The following is an 18,290-nucleotide window of genomic DNA, read 5'->3' as shown; positions in this document are numbered from 1 at the left end:
TTGTTGTCACCTTAGCTTGCTACACTACAACTTCTGAGTACACACACACACTTGACATCACTATAACAACTAGCGTAGCCATGTCAGTCTGAACACACATCTGATCTGGCCACTCGCAACTTGCTGTTTAGACAGTCAGTATTCCAAAACAGATTCGAAAAACAAAAATGATTTGAGCATTAAGGCCTGCACTGTGAACAAGGCTTTAAAGACAAGGGAATAGACATCAACCATCTCCCTAGTGATCGTAATATGCTGAGAAGAGAGGGCAACCCGGTATTGAAGGGCTGCAGCATATCAATCTGTATTTGTTGGACATTTCCTAGAAAATATTTGATTGCATCAGAGGTGATTGATGTGAGATGTTATCTACTATCCATATAAGCCAAATGCATCAACCCAGAGAAATAACATTCTGGAAATGACACTACTAATTTATAACACTGTCAACTCAGCTCTGATATCAGATTTATAAAGCTCCAAATAGAAGTTAAGAGCCATACATCATCAGATTGGGCTAGTCCAATGAGTATGGAGAATAACAATTGACCAACGACATCAACGACATTCCAAGTATCCTGGAATCGCGAAGACAATGAGCGACATAAAAACAAACGGGTTATACAAACTCATTAGCCTCCCCTTGGAAGAACCTCGTGCTAATCAACTTCACATCAATTCTTTGGGGAAAACACCTTACTTATATTGCAGCTTTCAATATGACAAATCCCATGACTCATTCGCACACTTCGAAGAATAAATGAAGACACATCAATATCAAATTTACATAGAGCCATTTGGAAATAAACAACATCACACCAGAAATTAAACTCATAGCAAATGTCTGTCTCCATTCCACTTAACAGGATAGATTCATACGTTCTCCCACACACCATAAGCACCACCCACTTCTGACTGAAGAAGACATCCCTCCGAGGCCAGGCAGCTATCGTCTCATTCATCAGCCTTTTGTCTGGTTATCCAGAGTGATGCTGTGAGGAGCCTGGTGAGAGGGCCAATATGAGACCTGGGGCTGCATCCCAAATAGCCCCCTATTCCCTATGGGTCCTGGTCAACAGTAGTGCACTATATAGGGAATAGGCTGCCATTTGGGACTCAGCCCTGACCTATCAAAAGGGCTCCTGCATTAGCTACTTTTCTCTGAGGAGCCTCTGTCTGGGCCAGCCCGTATGGAAGATACACAGCTGTAATGGGGTCTCCACCACCAAGAGTAGCAAGTAAGTAGTCATTTCGAATATAGAGCAAGCAGAAACATCATAAGCCAAGCAAAACTAACATCAAGTACCAAGCAGTAGATTAACTATGCATGTCCGGTTAGTTTCTGATGGAGAGTGAGACATGTAATCCTTGCCCCTGTGATACATACTGTATCTCTTTGTGCAAACATCAAAGCTCCAGATGACCAGTAGAGTATTAGCTACAGATGTTCAGTAAGATTAGGTTATCTCACTGTGTCATCCAGTATAAGCACATAGCACGGAATGTCCCATCAAAACAAAAACAACGGTAGCTAGGTATCATGGAGGTTATCCATTTGTGCATGCAAGATTAGCTTGCTTTTGAAATGTAAATAAGCCTAATTGCATAGGGCATTATTACCAAATGGGTGATATTAAGGATCTGGCTGTCTGGTTGTCTAGGCTGCAGTAGACTAGATTAGGGGGAGTCAATTTACTAAGGCACCCCACAAGGGAAGGATCAGATTTCTGAGAGAGATAGGATCAGCCTCTAATACATGACAGAAGATAGGCTCCAGATACTGTAAGTTATCGTAAAGTCTGCTCTGGCCACGGGAACTTGAAACCAATGTAAGATTGTGTCGCCTTATTCATTTTTGTGTAGCCTTATTCATGAGAAAATACACATATTTTTGTGCGACATTCATAGGAAAATACATTATTTGGGGGCAAACTTCAGAACATTCTTTTGAAAGTTATTGGAGCAATGCATTTTGGGCAATGGTGTTCTACACTGCCTTTTTTTGTGTCCCACAATTATTAATAAAAAAAAACGAATGTGTTAACAACCCAATATTGTTTATCAACCAGCTTGTCACTGAAAAACATACAATATAATAGTAGCCTTACATTTGTTCAATGCCAATGTTAATTTCTTTGCTTGTTTTCGCATAATACTTTTGGGATAATCGTGCTATGTCGGATTTTATGAGGGTTGCCAGATTGGAATAAAAATGTCTATTTGTCTGTTTTTTGGGGTGGTGTCGATGTAGGAATTTGACTGGGGAATGGGGATAAATGTTCATGATGGGAAATGAATTAATCAATATATGTGGGGAAACAGAAGACCTGCAAAAACAATCTGTTTGTTTTAAATTCCCCTGGTGCAACTGCATGGTATTTGCAACTATAACAAGTCTGGATTATGAACAATTAAGCCATATCAATGCAGTTAAACAGGTTCATGTAAAATAATGAATTATGTTGACTTACACTTATGGCACTTCCAAGGCCATTTCATGATGATTATTACGGTCATATCAATCATGTTATATACTTAGGCTGTTGTAACAAGGCGTATGCCAGCATTGTAGGCCTACTGCCTCTGCCCAGAGACCTACTAGGCTTTCATGTCAACAGCCGTTAGAGCTCACTTTGCCACGTATGAGCTCTGGTTAGAGTCCCTGTTTTCCAATTTCACTTTCTTCCGCTACCATTGGTGGAAATGTTGGGATCACGTCTAGCTCACCTCTAGTTATGTGATCTAGTGGTGGGAAGAATTCTGTTTTTCAACATTGTGTTGGGTGTAATTACATTGATATATCTAGTGAACAATGGATAAGCAACAATGGGCTTATCCAAACAAACACATTCTACACCTTTACAAACGATCTGTTTAAAGTGTTATTACAACCATGGTGTTGATCCACATCACATGGGTAGACAGATAATGTAAGTGTGTTGTGAAGCAAAATACAACTAGACTTTTTTTAGGATGCAAACCAGTAATATGTTGATCCATCCTGTTCTGATCTAATGAGATGGATGTAGGATTTTCTATGGCCTAGAATCAAGACTAATCATAAAGGACGAAGCTCCTCTTGGTTCTCATTGGCGAAGACTGAACTCAAGTTAGGGGTTATATGTCAGACTCTCTTGTACCACTTTGCCCAACATGTTATACCCCAGAGGTTATAAATACACAATTTTTAAGCTGATGTAACTTGTATCATTATTATATTGCTGTGAAACCCATAGTCGAATGGCTTCAGACTGAGCATTTCTCACCATTTATTTACGGAGAGCAATTTCTGTTTTATAACAGGTAGTGTCCATTTATTTACAGTAGTGTGTTGATTAATTATTATTTTTCTTCAGTGGAAATACAGAATATGGATAAAAATGCCAAATATACCAAAAGATAAATCAAGCAGAGATATACGACTATTTAACCATGTTAATCATTACTGAAACATGCAAACTACAAACTTTAACCAGTTAAAGACAATGAATACATGACAACTGAACTCAGCAAAAAAAGAAACGTCCCTTTTTCAGAACCCTGTCTTTCAAAGATAATTCGTAAAAATCCAAATAACTTCACAGATCTTCATTGTAAAGAGTTTAAACACTGTTTCCCATGCTTGTTCAATGAACCATAAACAATTAATGAACATGCACCTGTGGAACGTTCGTTAAGACACTAACAACTTACAGACGGTACGCAATTAAGGTCAGAGTTATGAAAACTTAGGACACTAAAGAGGCCTTTCTACTGACTCTGAAAAACACCAAAAGAAAGATGCCCAGGGTCCCTGCTTATCTGCGTGAACGTACCTTAGGCATGCTGCAAGAAGGCATGAGGACTGCAGATGTGGCCAGGGCAATAAATTGCAATGTCCGTACTGTGAGACGCCTAAGACAGCGCTACAGGGAGACAGGATGGACGAGTCGCGAGTCGCGGTTTTGTTTCACCAGGGGTGATGGTCGGATTCACGTTTATCGTCGAAGGAATGAGTGTTACACCGAGGCATGGTACTCTGGAGCGGGATCGATTTGGAGGTGGAGGGTCCGTCATGGTCTGGGGCGGTGTGTCACAGCATCATCGGACTGAGCTTGTTGTCATTGCAGGCAATATCAAAGCTGTGCGTTACAGGGAAGACATCCTCCTCCCTCATGTGGTACCCTTCCTGCAGGCTCATCCTGACATGACCCTCCAGCATGACAATGCCACCAGCCATACTGCTCATTCTGTGCGTAATTTCCTGCAAGACAGGAATGTCAGTGTTCTGCCATGGCCAGCGAAGAGCCCGGATCTCAATCCCATTGAGCACATCTGGGACCTGTTGGATCGGAGGGTGAGGGCTAGGGCCATTCCCCCCAGAAATGTCCGGGAACTTCCAGGTGCCTTGGTGGAAGAGTGGGGTAACATCTCACAGCAAGAACTGGAAAATCTGGTACAGTCCATGAGAAGGAGATGCACTGCAGTACTTAATGCAGCTGGTGGCCACACCAGATACTGACTGTTACTTTTGATTTTGACCCCCCCCTTTGTTCAGGGACACATTATTCAATTTCTGTTATTCACATGTCTGTGGAATTTGTTCAGTTTATGTCTCAGTTGTTGAATCTTGTTATGTTCATACAAATATTTACACGTTAAGTTTGCTGAAAATAAACACAATTGACAGTGAGTATGTTTCTTTTTTTTCTGAGTTTAGATAAAAAATATTTTATAAAAAATAATTCATACAAAAGTCAAGAGTTGGCTATAACATGAGTACAAACAAAGTGAGTGTGTGAATATGTGTGTAATTGTTTGTGTGCGTGTGTGTATTATGGAGTGTATTATAATTTCCCATCATAAAAATGTATCCCCATTGCCCAATCAAATACCTTCATCAATACCACAAAAAAAATGTATCCAATCTGGCAACCCTCAGAAAATGTATCATTGCCTTGTATAACATGCATTATGAAAGAATGGTGTAATGTACACAAAGTGGAGCCTTGTATTAAATACATTATGAAGACAATTATGTAATGTAGGCTCCACGAAATATGAAATGCGTTACGAAGAAAAAAGGGCCTTTCTGAATAAAAACTATCAATCTAAGGCTACTATTATATTATAATTATTTCGGTGACAACATGGTAGATTAACAATATTGGGTTGTTAACACGTTTGTTTTCAAATAAAATAAAATATAATCAAATTGTATTGGTCACATACATATATTTAGCATATACTATTGCGGGTGTTGCAAAATGCTTGTGTTCCTAGCTCCAACAGTGCAGTAGTATCTAACAATTCATAACAATACACACAAATCTAAAAGTAAAAGAATGGAATTAAGAAATATATAAATATTAGGATGAGCAATGTCAGAGTGGAATTGACTAAAATACAGTAGAATAGAATACAGTAAATACATATGAGATGAGTAAAGCAGTATGTAAACATTATTAAAGTGACTAGTGTTCCATTATTAAAGTGGCCAGTGATTCCATGTCTATGTATATAGGGCAGCAGCCTCTAAGGTGCAGGGTTGAGTAACCGGGTGGTAGCAGGCTAGTGATGGCTATTTAACAGTCTGATGTTTTTCAGCTTAGATGCACCTGTATTGACCTCGCCTTCTGGATGATCGTGGGGTGAACAGGCCATGGCTCGGGTGGATGATGTCCTTGATGATCTTTTTGCCGTTCCTGTGACATTGGGTGTTGTAGGTGTTCTGGAGGGCAGGCAGTGTGCCCCCGGTGACCCCACCACCCTCTGGAAAGCCCTGCGGTTGCGGGCGGCGCAGTTGCCGTACCGGGTCAGTGACACAGCCTGACAGGAGGCTCTCAATTGTGCATCTTTAAAAGTTTGTGAGGGACTAAGGGGCCAAGCCAAATTTTTTCAGCCTCCTGAGGTTAAAGAGGTGACTGTTGCGCCTTCTTCACCACACTGTCTGTGTGGGTGGACCATTTCATCTTATCTACTGCAGTCCTGTTGATATGGATAGTGGCGTGCTCCCTCTGCTGTTTCCTGAAGTACACGATCAGCTCCTTCGTTTTGTTGACGTTGAGGGAGAGGTTGTTTTCCTGGCACCACTCCGCCAGGGCCCTCACCTCCTCCCTGTAGGCTGTCTCATTATTGTTGTTAATCAGGCCTACTAAATGAAATCAAATTTTATTTGTCACATACACATGGTTAGCAGATGTTAATGCGAGTGTAGCGAAATGCTTGTGCTTCTAGTTCCGACAATGCAGTAATAACCAACGAGTAATCTAACCTAACAATTTCACAACAGCTACCTTATACACACAAGTGTAAAGGGATGAAGAATATGTACATAAAGATATATGAATGAGTGATGGTACAGAACGGCATAGGCAAGATGCAGTAGATGGTATCGAGTACAGTATATACATATGAGATGAGTAATGTAGGGTATGTAAACATTATATTAAGTGGCATTGTTTAAAGTGGCTAGTGATACATTTTTTACATGTAAGGCAGCAGCCACTCAATGTTAGGGGTGGCTGTTTAACAGTCTGATGGCCTTGAGATAGAAGCTCTCTGTCCCTGCTTTGATGCACCTGTACTGACCTCGCCTTCTGGATGATAGCTGGGTGAACAGGCAGTGGCTCGGGTGGTTGTTGTCATTGATGATCTTTATGGCCTTCCTGTGACATCGGGTGGTGTAGGTGTCCTGGAGGGCAGGTAGTTTGCCCCCGGTGATGCGTTGTGCAACCTCACTACCCTCTGGAGAGCCTTACGGTTGTGGGCGGAGCAGTTGCCGTACCAGGCGGTGATACAGCCCGACAAGATGCTCTCGATTGGGCATCTGTAAAAGTTTGTGAGTGCTTTTGGTGACAAGCCAAATTTCTTCAGCCTCCTGAGGTTGAAGAGGCACTGCTGCGCCTTCTTCACCACGCTGTCTGTGTGGGTGGACCAATTCAGTTTGTCCGTGATGTGTACGCCGAGGAACGTAAGAGTTACTACCCTCTCCACTACTGTCCCGTCGATGTGGATAGGGGGGTGCTCCCTCTGCTGTTTCCTGAAGTCCACGATCATCTCCTTTGTTTTGTTGACGTTGAGTGTGAGGTTATTTTCCTGACACCACACTCCGAGGGCCCTCAACTCCTCCCTGTAGGCCGTCTCTTCGTTGTTGGTAATCAAGCCTACCACTGTAGTGTGATGATTGAGTTGGAGACGTGCATAGCCACGCAGTCGTGGGTGAACAGGGAGCCCTTGTGGGGCCCCAGTGTTGAGGAACAGCGGGGTGGAGATGTTGTTACCTACCTTCACCACCTGGGGGAGGCCCGTCAGGAAGTCCATTACACAGTTGCACAGGGCGGGGTCGAGACCCAGGGTCTCGAGCCTGATGACGAGTTTGGAGGGTACTATGGTGTTAAATGCTGAGCTGTAGTCAATGAACAGCATTCTCACTTAGGTATTCCTCTTGTCCAGATGGGTTAGGGCAGTGTGCAGTGTGCAGTGTGGTAGCAATTGCGTCGTCTGTGGACCTATTGGAGCGGTAAGCAAATTGGAGTGGGTCTAGGGTGTCAGGTAGGGTGGAGGTGATATGGTCCTTGACTAGTCTCTCAAAGCACTTCATGATGATGGAAGTGAGTGCTACGGGGCGGTAGTCGTTTAGCTCAGTTACCTTAGCTTTCTTGGGAACAGGAACAATAGTGGCCCTCTTGAAGCATGTGGGAACAGCAGACTGGGATAAGGATTGATTGAATATGTCGGTAAACACACCAGCCAGCTGGTCTGCGCATGCTCTGAGGACGCGGCTGGGGATGCCGTCTGGGCCTGCAGCCTTGCGAGGGTTAACACGTTTAAATGTTTTACTCACGTCGGCTGCAGTGAAGGAGAGTCCGCAGGTTTTGGTAGCGGGCCGTGTCAGTGGCACTGTATTGTCCTCAAAGCGAGCAAAGAAGTTGTTTAGTCTGTCTGGGAGCAAGACATCCTGGTCTGTCGTCTGCATACTTGATGATTGAGTTGGAGGTGTGCGTGGCCACCCAGTCATGGGTGAACAGGGAGTACAGGAGGGGGCTGAGCATGCACCCTTGTGGGGCCCCTGTGTTGAAGATTAGCAAATTGGAGGTGTTGTTTCCTACCTTCACCACTTGGGGGCGGCCCATCTGGAAGTCCAGGACCCAGTTGCACAGGGCAGGGTTCAGACCCAGGGCCCCGAGCTAAATAATGAGCTTGGAGGGTACTATGGTGTTGAATGCTGAGCTACAGTCAATGAACAGCGTTGTTACGTAGGTATCCTCTTGTCCAGATGGGATAGGGCAGTGTGCAGTGCGATGGTGATTGCATCATCTGCGGATCTATTGGGGCGGTAAGCAAATTGAATTGGGTCTAGGGTGTCAGGTAAGGTAGAGGTGATATGATCCTTGACTAGTCTTTCAAAGCACTTCATGATGACAGAAGTGAGTGCTTGGGTAAATAAATGTGGGACACAAAAAGGCAGTGTAGATCACCATTGCCCATCATGCACTGCTCTAATAACTTTCAAAAGATTGTTTAGAAGTTTGCCCCCCAAAAATGTATTTCCTATGAATGAAGTCGCACAAAAATGTGTCTTTTCCTACAAATTAAGTTGCACAAAATTGTGTTTTCGCACGAATTAAGCCACACAAAAAAGCACAATAACACACAATATCTGCTGAAATACTTTTGGTACGAATTGAGTGTGAGATTGTGTTGGATTGAGAGAGGAGAGCAATTTATAGTTTACAGTAGGGCTTTAAAGACAAGAGCCAAATACAATATGCAGTCAAGACCTGGCTGAGCACAGTGGCCAGCAGATAAATGTTATCTCACAAACACACGCACACACACACACACGCACACGCACACGCACACACACACACACACACACAGAGAGACAGAGACAGAGAGAGAGATGGGGTGAGAAAGCGAGAGAGAGATGGGGGTGAGAGAGCGAGAGAGAGATGGGGTGAGAGAGCGAGAGAGAGATGGGGGTGAGAGAGCGAGAGAGAGATGGGGGTGAGAGAGCGAGAGAGAGATGGGGGTGAGAGAGCGAGAGAGAGATGGGGGTGAGAGAGCCAGAGAGAGATGGGGGTGAGAGAGCGAGAGAGAGATGGGGGTGAGAGAGCGAGAGAGAGAGATGGGGGTGAGAGAGCGAGAGAGAGAGATGGGGGTGAGAGAGCGAGAGAGAGATGGGGGTGAGAGAGCGAGAGAGAGATGGGGGTGAGAGAGCGAGAGAGAGAGATGGGGGTGAGAGAGCGAGAGAGAGATGGGGGTGAGAGAGCGAGAGAGAGATGGGGGTGAGAGAGCGAGAGAGAGAGATGGGGGTGAGAGAGCGAGAGAGAGATGGGGGTGAGAGAGCGAGAGAGAGATGGGGGTGAGAGAGCGAGAGAGAGAGATGGGGGTGAGAGAGCGAGAGAGAGATGGGGGTGAGAGAGCGAGAGAGAGATGGGGGTGAGAGAGCGAGAGAGAGAGATGGGGGTGAGAGAGCGAGAGAGAGATGGGGGTGAGAGAGCGAGAGAGAGATGGGGGTGAGAGAGCGAGAGAGAGAGATGGGGATGAGAGAGCGAGAGAGAGATGGGGGTGAGAGAGCGAGAGAGAGATGGGGGTGAGAGAGCGAGAGAGAGATGGGGGTGAGAGAGCGAGAGAGAGAGATGAGGTGCTTCAGCAATGCCCAGACAAGCATATCTCCTCCCTGTTTTGCTATTTATACAGAAATAAGGTTAGCCCATCAGAACTGCTCAACAGCACAGCAGAATTTAGGCTAAAGAAGCCATCTCCATGGCAACAATTGGAGTTTTACAGCCCAAGGGCATGGTGAAAAACATATGTTTAAGATGTGTTTTACAGCTCCAAGAAATCAATAATTCCTGTCAGCCTACAGTGTGATACAATAACTCTTACTGACTTAAACAAAAAGTTCACTTGGAAGGAATTAATCCCATTCACAATTACTGGTTATGTGCATGCTTAATAATCCATTAACAGCTGGCCAAGTAAATTCTCCCCCATGGCGCTAGCTCTGCTCCTCCCTCCCTCTCACTACTGTAAAGAAAAACCACTGGAGTGGAGCAGAGACGCCAAACTGACAACATGGAAGCAGCATGTTAGCCCTCCGCTTCAACATTATTCATCTATTAACAAATGTTCTAAGATTATTCATTCGTAACACGTTTCATCTCCTGCTGTATGGACTGCATGTCAAACACACGGCAATAACAGAAATTGCATCTGAAGATTTTCTCTCCACCCCCCATTGCACTAACATACAGAAACACCACCACACCTGCTGTAGTCTACCCAGAGTTGGGATTTTAAATACTTCTAAACTGGAAGCGATAATTGGTTCTCAGTTCACAGTAGCTCCACTACATAGACAGTGATAAATGAAGGGCATAATAATTGTTCTCCTATCAACAGTTCACTTAAAATAAATTAAAGTCTCTCCAGCTAGCTAGAGTCCAGTTGGAGGGCAAATAGAAAAACTTGCTCGTAGGCAGTAGATGGCCAACGGAGGAGCACTAATCAGGGAAAGGCAGGCTTAGGGATATGCAGTGTGCTATAATCTTAAAGGGGTAGTTTGGGATTTTGGCAATGAGGTTGATCTATTTCCCCAGAGTCAGATGAAGTGACCCCAAACTTTTGAACGGTAGTGTAAGTATTAAGACCCTTTACTCAGTACTTTGTTGAAGCACCTGTGGCAGCAATTTCAGCCTCAAGTCTTCTTGCGTATGACACTACAAGCTTGGCACACCTGTATTTGGGGAGTTTCTCCCATTCTTCTCTGCAGATCCTCTCAAGCTCTGTCTCGTTGGATGGGGAGCGGCGCTGCGCAGCTATTTTCAGGTCTCTCCAGAGATGTTCGATTGGGTTCAAGTCCAGGCTCTGGCTGGGCCACTCAAGGACATTCAGAGATTTGTCCAGAAGCCATTCCTGCGATGTCTTGGCTGTGCTTAGGGTCATTGTCCTGTTGGAAGGTGAAGCTTCACCCGAGTCTGAGATGCTGAGTGCTCTGGAGCAGGTTTTCATCAAGGATCTCTCTGTACATTGCTCCGTTCATCTTTGCCTCGATCCTGACTAGTCTCCCAGTCCCTGCCACTGAAAAACATCCCCACAGCTTGATGCTGCCACCACCATGCTTCACCGTAGGGATGGTGCCAGGTTTCCCCCAGAAGTGACACTTGGCATTCAGGCCAAAGAGTTCAATCTTGGTTTCATCAGACAGAGTCCTTTAGGTGACATTTGGCATACTCCAAGCGGGCTGTCAAGTGCCTTTTACTGAGGTGTGGCTTCAGTCTGGACACTCTACCATAAAGACCTGATTGGTGGAGTGTGTCAGAGATGGTTGTCCTTCTGGAAGATTCTCCCATCTCCACAGAGGAACTCCAGAGCTCTGTCAGAGTGACCATCAGGTTCTTGGTCATCTCCCTGACCAAGGCCCTTCTCCCGATTGCTCAGTTTGGCCGGGCGGCCAGCTGTAGGAAGAGTCTTGGTGGTTCAAAATTTCTTCCATTTAAGAATTAGAGGCCACTGTGTTCTTGGGGACCTTCAATTCTGCATACATTTTTTGGTACCCTTCCCCAGATCTGTGCCTCGACACAATCCTGTGTCGAAGCTCTACGGACAATTCCTTCGACCTCATGGCTTGGTTTTTGCTCTGACATGCACTGTCAACTGTGGGACCTTATATAGACAGGTGTGTGCCTTTCCAAATCATGTCCCATCAATTGAATTTACCACAGGTGGACTCCAATCAAGTTGTAGAATAATCTCAAGGATAATCAATGGAAACAGGATGCACCTGAGCTCAATTTCGAGTCTCATTGTAACGGTCGTTCTCCTCCTCTTCGTCCAAAGAGGAGGAGTATGGATTGTACCAAAGCGCAGCGTGGAATGTGGACATAATGAAGTTTATTAAAGTAAAGACGAAAACACTTAAACAAACTACAAAATAACAAACGACGTAGACTGACCTGAACAAGAACTTACATAAACACGAAGAACGCATGAAACAGGAACAGACTACCTAAAACGAACGAACAAACCGAAACAGTCCCGTGTGGTGCACAGACACAAACACGGAAGACAACCACCCACAAACAAACAGTGTGAACAACCTACCTTAATATGGTTCTCAATCAGAGGAAACGTAAAACACCTGTCCCTGATTGAGAACCATATCAGGCTAAATGACAATGAACCTAAACATAGAAACACATAACATAGAATGCCCACCCCAACCCACACCCTGACCAACTAAACACATACAAAAACAAGAGAAAACAGGTCAGGAACGTGACATAACCCCCCCCTCAATGTGCGAACTCCGGACGCACCACCAAAAGTCTAGGGGAGGGTCTGGGTGGGCATCTGTCCACGGTGGCGGCTCAGGCTCTGGGCGTGGTCCCCATCCCACCATAATCAATCCCCGCTTTTTTAGCCTCCTCCCAATGACCACCCTCCAATTTAACCCCACTGGATTAAGGGGCAGCACCGGACTAAGGGGCAACACCGGAATGAGGGACAACACCGGAATGAGGGGCAACACCGGATTGAGGGGCAACTCCGGACTGAAGGGCAGTTCCGGACTGAGGGGCAGCTCCGGACTGGCTGACGGCTCTGGCTGGTCATGGCTGGCTGACGGCTCTGGCTGGTCATGGCTGGCTGACGGCTCTGGCTGGTCATGGCTGGCTGACGGCTCTGGCTGGTCATGGCTGGCTGACGGCTCTGGCTGGTCATGGCTTGCTGACGGCTCTGGCTGATCCTGTCTGGCGGAAGGCTCTGGCTGATCCTGTCTGGCGGAAGACTCTGGCGGATCCTGTCTGGCGGAAGGCTCTGGCGGATCCTGTCTGGCGGAAGGCTCTGGCTGATCCTGTCTGGCGGAAGGCTCTGGCTGATCCTGTCTGGCGGAAGGCTCTAGCGGCTCCTGTCTGGCGGACGGCTCTGAAGGCTCATGGCAGACGGGCGGCTTTGCAGGCTCAGTACAGACGGGCAGTCCATGCGGCGCTTGGCAGACGGACAGTTCAGACGGCGTTGGGCAGACGAGCAGTTCAGGCGCCGTTGGGCAGACGGGCAGTTCAGGCGCCGTTGGGCAGACGGGCAGTTCAGGCGCCGCTGGGCAGACGGGCAGTTCAGGCGCCGCTGGGCAGACGGCAGACTCTGGCCGGCTGAGACGCACTGTTGGCCTGGTGCGTGGTGCCGGAACTGGAGGTACCGGGCTAAAGACACGCACCTTCAGGCTAGTGCGGGGAACAACAACAGGGCACACTGGACTCTCAAGGCGTACTATAGGCCTGGTGCGTGGTACCGGCACTGGTGGTACCGGGCTGAGGGCACGCACATCAGGGCGAGTACGGGGAGAAGGAACAGTGCGTACAGGGCTCTGGAGATGCACAGGAGGCTTGATGCGTGGTGCCGGAACTGGAGGCACTGGGCTGGATACACGCACCACAGGGAGAGTGCGTGGAGGAGGAACAGGGCTCTGGAGACGCACTGGAAGCCTGGTGCGTGGTGTAGGCACTGGTGATACTGGGCTGGGGCGAGGAGGTGGCGCCGGAAATACCGGACCGTGCAGGCGTACTGGCTCCCTTGACCACTGAGCCTGCCCAACCTTACCTGGTTGTATGCTCCCCGTCGCCCGACCAGTGCGGGGAGGTGGAATAACCCGCACTGGGCTATGTAGGCGAACCGGGGACACCATGCGTAAGGCTGGTGCCATGTAAGCCGGCCCGAGGAGACGTACTGGTGGCCAGATATGTAGGGCCGGTTTCATGACATCCGGCTCAATACTCAATCTAGCCCTGCCAGTGCGGGGAGGTGGAATAACCCGCACCGGGCTATGTACACGTACAGGAGACACCATGCGCTCTACTGCGTAACACGGTGTCTGCCCGTACTCTCGCTCTCCACGGTAAGTACAGGGAGTAGGCGCAGGTCTCCTACCTGACTTCGCCACACTCCCTTTTAGCCGCCCCCCCCCCCCAAGAAATTTTGGGGGTTTCTTTTCGGGTTTCCAGCCACGTCTCCTTGCTGCCTCCTCATACCACCGCTCCTGGCCCTCTCTTCAAAAGAGCGGCGATATTCCCCTGTCTGAGCCCAGGGTCCTTTTCCGTCCAATATTTCCTCCCAAGTCCACGAGTCCTGGTTTCTTGGCCGATGCTGCTGGTTCCTCTCACGCTGCTTGATCCTTGTTTGGTGGGTGGTTCTGTAACGATCATCTACTTCCTCCTCCTCCTCAGACGAGGAGAGGCGAGAAGGATCAGAGGACCAATGCGCAGCGTGATTGTTTGACATACTGATTTATTTAAATGATAGACCAAAACACTTAAACAAACTACAAAATAACAAACGACGTAGACTGACCTGAACAAGAACTTACATAAACACGAAGAACGCATGAAACAGGAACAGACTACCTAAAACGAACTAACAAACCGAAACAGTCCCGTGTGGTGCACAGACACAAACACGGAAGACAACCACCCACAAACAAACAGTGTGAACAACCTATGGTTCTCAATCAGAGGAAACGTAAAACACCTGTCCCTGATTGAGAACCATATCAGGCTAAATGACAATGAACCTAAACATAGAAACACATAACATAGAATGCCCACCCCAACTCACGCCCTGACCAACTAAACACATACAAAAACAAGAGAAAACAGGTCAGGAACGTGACACTCATAGTGAAGGGTAAGAAAAATAAGATATTTATGTTAACAATTATCTAAAAACCTGCTTTTGTTTTGTCATTATGGGGTACTGTGTGTAAATTGCTGAGGATTTTTATTAATTTAATACATTTTAGAATAATATTAACCTCATAGTCATTGTTTGATTTTCAAATCGAGTATTTTGGAGTATAGAGCCAAAAGAAGAAAACATGCTTCACTGTCCCAATAATTACAGAGGGCACTATATATATTTTAAAATAATAGCCTATAATCTTTGAGAACGTACAATAAACAAAATGAAAGCTAGAAAGTCAGGTCCCCATTGATTTTGTCATTATGTTTGAGCATAAGAACAAAGCATAAGAACAAAGCATTAGCCATGCAAAATGCATAGAATTGCAGGAAATGTGGCTTTAAAACTGCAACATTTTATTTCAGCTCCATGGCAAAACATGTAGAATTGCAGGAAATTAGCTTAAAAGGAGTAGTTCACTATTTTACAACTTGATGTTAGAACGTAGTCTATGGGCCAGGATAAACTGTAATACATGGTTCAGTTCTCCTTAAACAGCCACTATAAACGTCAGCTAACTTTAGCCACCACAAGCTAACAATTAATGGAAGTGATAGGGGCATATGAGTATGTTTAAAAAAAGAATGTCCAATCACCAGAAATCAATTCAAATCAACTCCATATTTGGATTGATGTTACTTGACCCTAATCTCTCTTTTTCTCGTCCTCCTGGTTTTTGACCTCTGCCTGTCTCTGACCCTGAGCCTGCCTGCCATCCTGTACCTTTGCTCGTACTCTGGATTATCGACCCCTGCCTGACCTGACCCTGAGCCTGCCTGCCATCCTGTACCTTTGCTCCACCTCTGGATTATCAACCTCTGCCTGACCTGACCCTGAGCCTGCCAGCCATCCTGTACCTTGGCCTCTGCTCTGGATTATCGACACCTGCCTGCCTTGACCTGTCATTTGCCTGCCCCTGTTGTTACAATAAACATTGTTACTTCACACAGTCTGCACTTGGGTCTTACCTTGATTCCTGATGAGAGGCTGGTCTAATGAAAAAAAGTGTAAAGCCTTTGATTTAGACTAATGGACTGTGTCATCCCCATGGCCTCCACTCAGACAGGCGTGATTTATTTATTTTTGCTACTGCTTGACTAAAGAAATCTTGGTTGACCAACAGCCTATCAACAAAACAATCGACCAGTCGACTAGATGGGGTCAGGCCTAATTCACTATAATATAAAAGGCAAAACTGATCCCGGATAAGATTCAGCACTACTACTCTGAGACGCTTCATGAATACAGGCCCTAGTTATGTTGTTATTAGGATTCTGCATTGAACTCTCCTCCCGTCTTGCTCCCCTAGCTGTGTGTGCTCTGGGATTAATCGTATTACCTATGTGCCTCACTGCCTCCTTTCACGCATAGAGGTCAGGGACAGGGACACCCAGATTCACCGGACTAAACCTTCGTGTGACAGGCTGACTGTCACAGCCAGGTCACATAACTGTCTGTCAAACAGACTCTAATCCACAGAACTCCATGGGTATGTTACAAATGGCACCCCATTCCCTTTATAGTGCACTTATTTTGACCAGGGCCCATTGGGATCTGGTCATAAGTAGAGCACTATATAGGGAATAGGGTGCCATTTGGAACACAATTCGTCACACAGCAGCAGGGAGAGGAGGATGGAACCTCTCTGTGGGTGGCCCATCAAACAAATCAATTTACAAGACACCAATTAATACAGTGTGGATGATGTGGGCATCCATTCTCAACAGCTTTTTGGGGCAATTATTTTCAACTCAGCTGTGAAGCAGATAATTCAGTGTTATATCAGCTTGTAGCTACTGACTTGTAAAATAGGCTAAAATACCATCAATTTGTCACTGCACACCAGCAAAGAAGCAATATCGTTATTATTTGAAGTGAACTCCTCTGACTTTTACAAAATGTTTTGTTTAACAAAATAATAAAACCACTGCACTGATCTCTCACAGGTTTCAAGTAAACATTTGCCTCCCAAAGCTCATCTGACTGTGCAGTTAGTTGGCTGTATTAAAAGGGGTAAGTTAGGGAGGGAGCCAGTGAATGGGAATTTGCTTGCTGCTCATGCTTCTCAACCACAGTTATATTCACTGCTACCAGTTGCTATGGAAACATGTTTCCCAGCTCGCTCTTCTCATCCGCCTTCACTCCTCCCTCGCACTCCACAGCCATGTCTGATTCAAGGACATGGCCTCCAAGGAAGTGGATTAACATTAACATGGCCAGGGTGTTAGTAGATAGATACTGCACACATGAACACACACTAACACACAGTCATGTGGTCAACATCATGGGGCATTGGGTTGTTTCATGGACCTAAGTCTGAACAAGTTGATCAGGAGAAAACACACTGGTCCATTACTCTGAAGAACATGTCATCTGGCTGCGATGCCCTTTGAAGTTACACATTTAAGTGCAATATTTTACGTATCATTTGAGGCTCAGCCGGTGCTGTCAATCCATACTGTGCCCTTCAGTTGAAATCACAGGCATCAATATCTACCAGGCTCAAAACACCTACCAGGACATTTAATTAGTGCATTTACTCTTAGCCAAAAACAGAAGTGGCACAACAGAAAGCAGGATAGAACATATAAATGGGTTTCTAATATGAGCGGCATTAACAGGGCTGGGACAATTACTCCATAACTATAGCCATGTAACCAACAGTTACGGATGAAGACGGCCATAACATAAAATAACCATCATAGCCATTCTTTTCTGCTTGTGGAACATACAGCTGACTAAAGAAGGAACAGAGGGGCATTGGTGCAGTTGAGTCTGTTTCTGTGGTAACATGGACTCTACAACGTAATGAAACTTTGTTGATCCTTGCTGAAACAAGGAGTTGTAGCAATTGAGACGTTGGTTCCCTAGGCAATGCCCCCCCGTCGCTGCAGCAGCACATAGAGTCAGAAGCGGAGAGAAGAAAATCTTTAAACAACATTTAAATAATAATAATATACACTGCCGGTCAAAAGTTTTAGAACACCTACTCATTCAAGGGTTTTTCTTTATTTTTACTACTTTCTACATTGTAGAATAATAGTGAAGACATGAAAACTATGAAATAACACATATGGAGGCACGTAGTAACCAAAAAAGTGCTAAACAAATCAACATTTATTTTATATTTGAGATTGTTCAAAAAGCCACCCTTTGCCTTGATGACATCTTTGCAGAGAAAACAAATATCTTTAATGTTATTACAGATAAAATCAACCGCCCGAGGCTCCCCGCCTGCTCATTCCAGGAAGACGTTATTTGTTAACAGTAAATCCATTATCATGAAAAGGCTTTCATATTTACACATGAAAATACTACATTCAGAGAGATATTATTTTCTACTACAATCATCAGCAGACAACCAATTTTGTTTGCAGTAGCACTGTAAGTGAAAGAGAACACAAAAACAACATTTGACATAACAGGGCAGCATATTTATAGGTTATGTAACCTCGCTGTGCACATTAGAATAAGGAAAAGAGGGTCAAAACCAAGCACTGCTCTGGCCCAAGGTGGACCATTTTGAGCCCTATCATTGTGTAGGATTGTCTATTTGATTTCTATTGCCATTC

At 45.5% G+C, this 18,290-nt stretch overlaps 1 protein-coding gene across 6 annotated transcripts in view; it reads right to left on the bottom strand.

The window, feature by feature from the left end:
* The window catches only part of ncam1b (neural cell adhesion molecule 1b), a 118,470-nt gene that overhangs the window by 37,632 nt on the left and 62,548 nt on the right, over positions 1-18,290 (bottom strand). The gene's annotated exons all lie outside the window — the stretch shown is intronic.

Source organism: Salvelinus fontinalis, chromosome 24 (assembly GCF_029448725.1).
Source record: "Salvelinus fontinalis isolate EN_2023a chromosome 24, ASM2944872v1, whole genome shotgun sequence".
NCBI lineage: Eukaryota > Metazoa > Chordata > Actinopteri > Salmoniformes > Salmonidae > Salvelinus > Salvelinus fontinalis.
The sequence above is the reverse complement of the archived record's forward strand: the minus strand, read 5'-3'. Positions and strand labels throughout refer to the sequence as shown.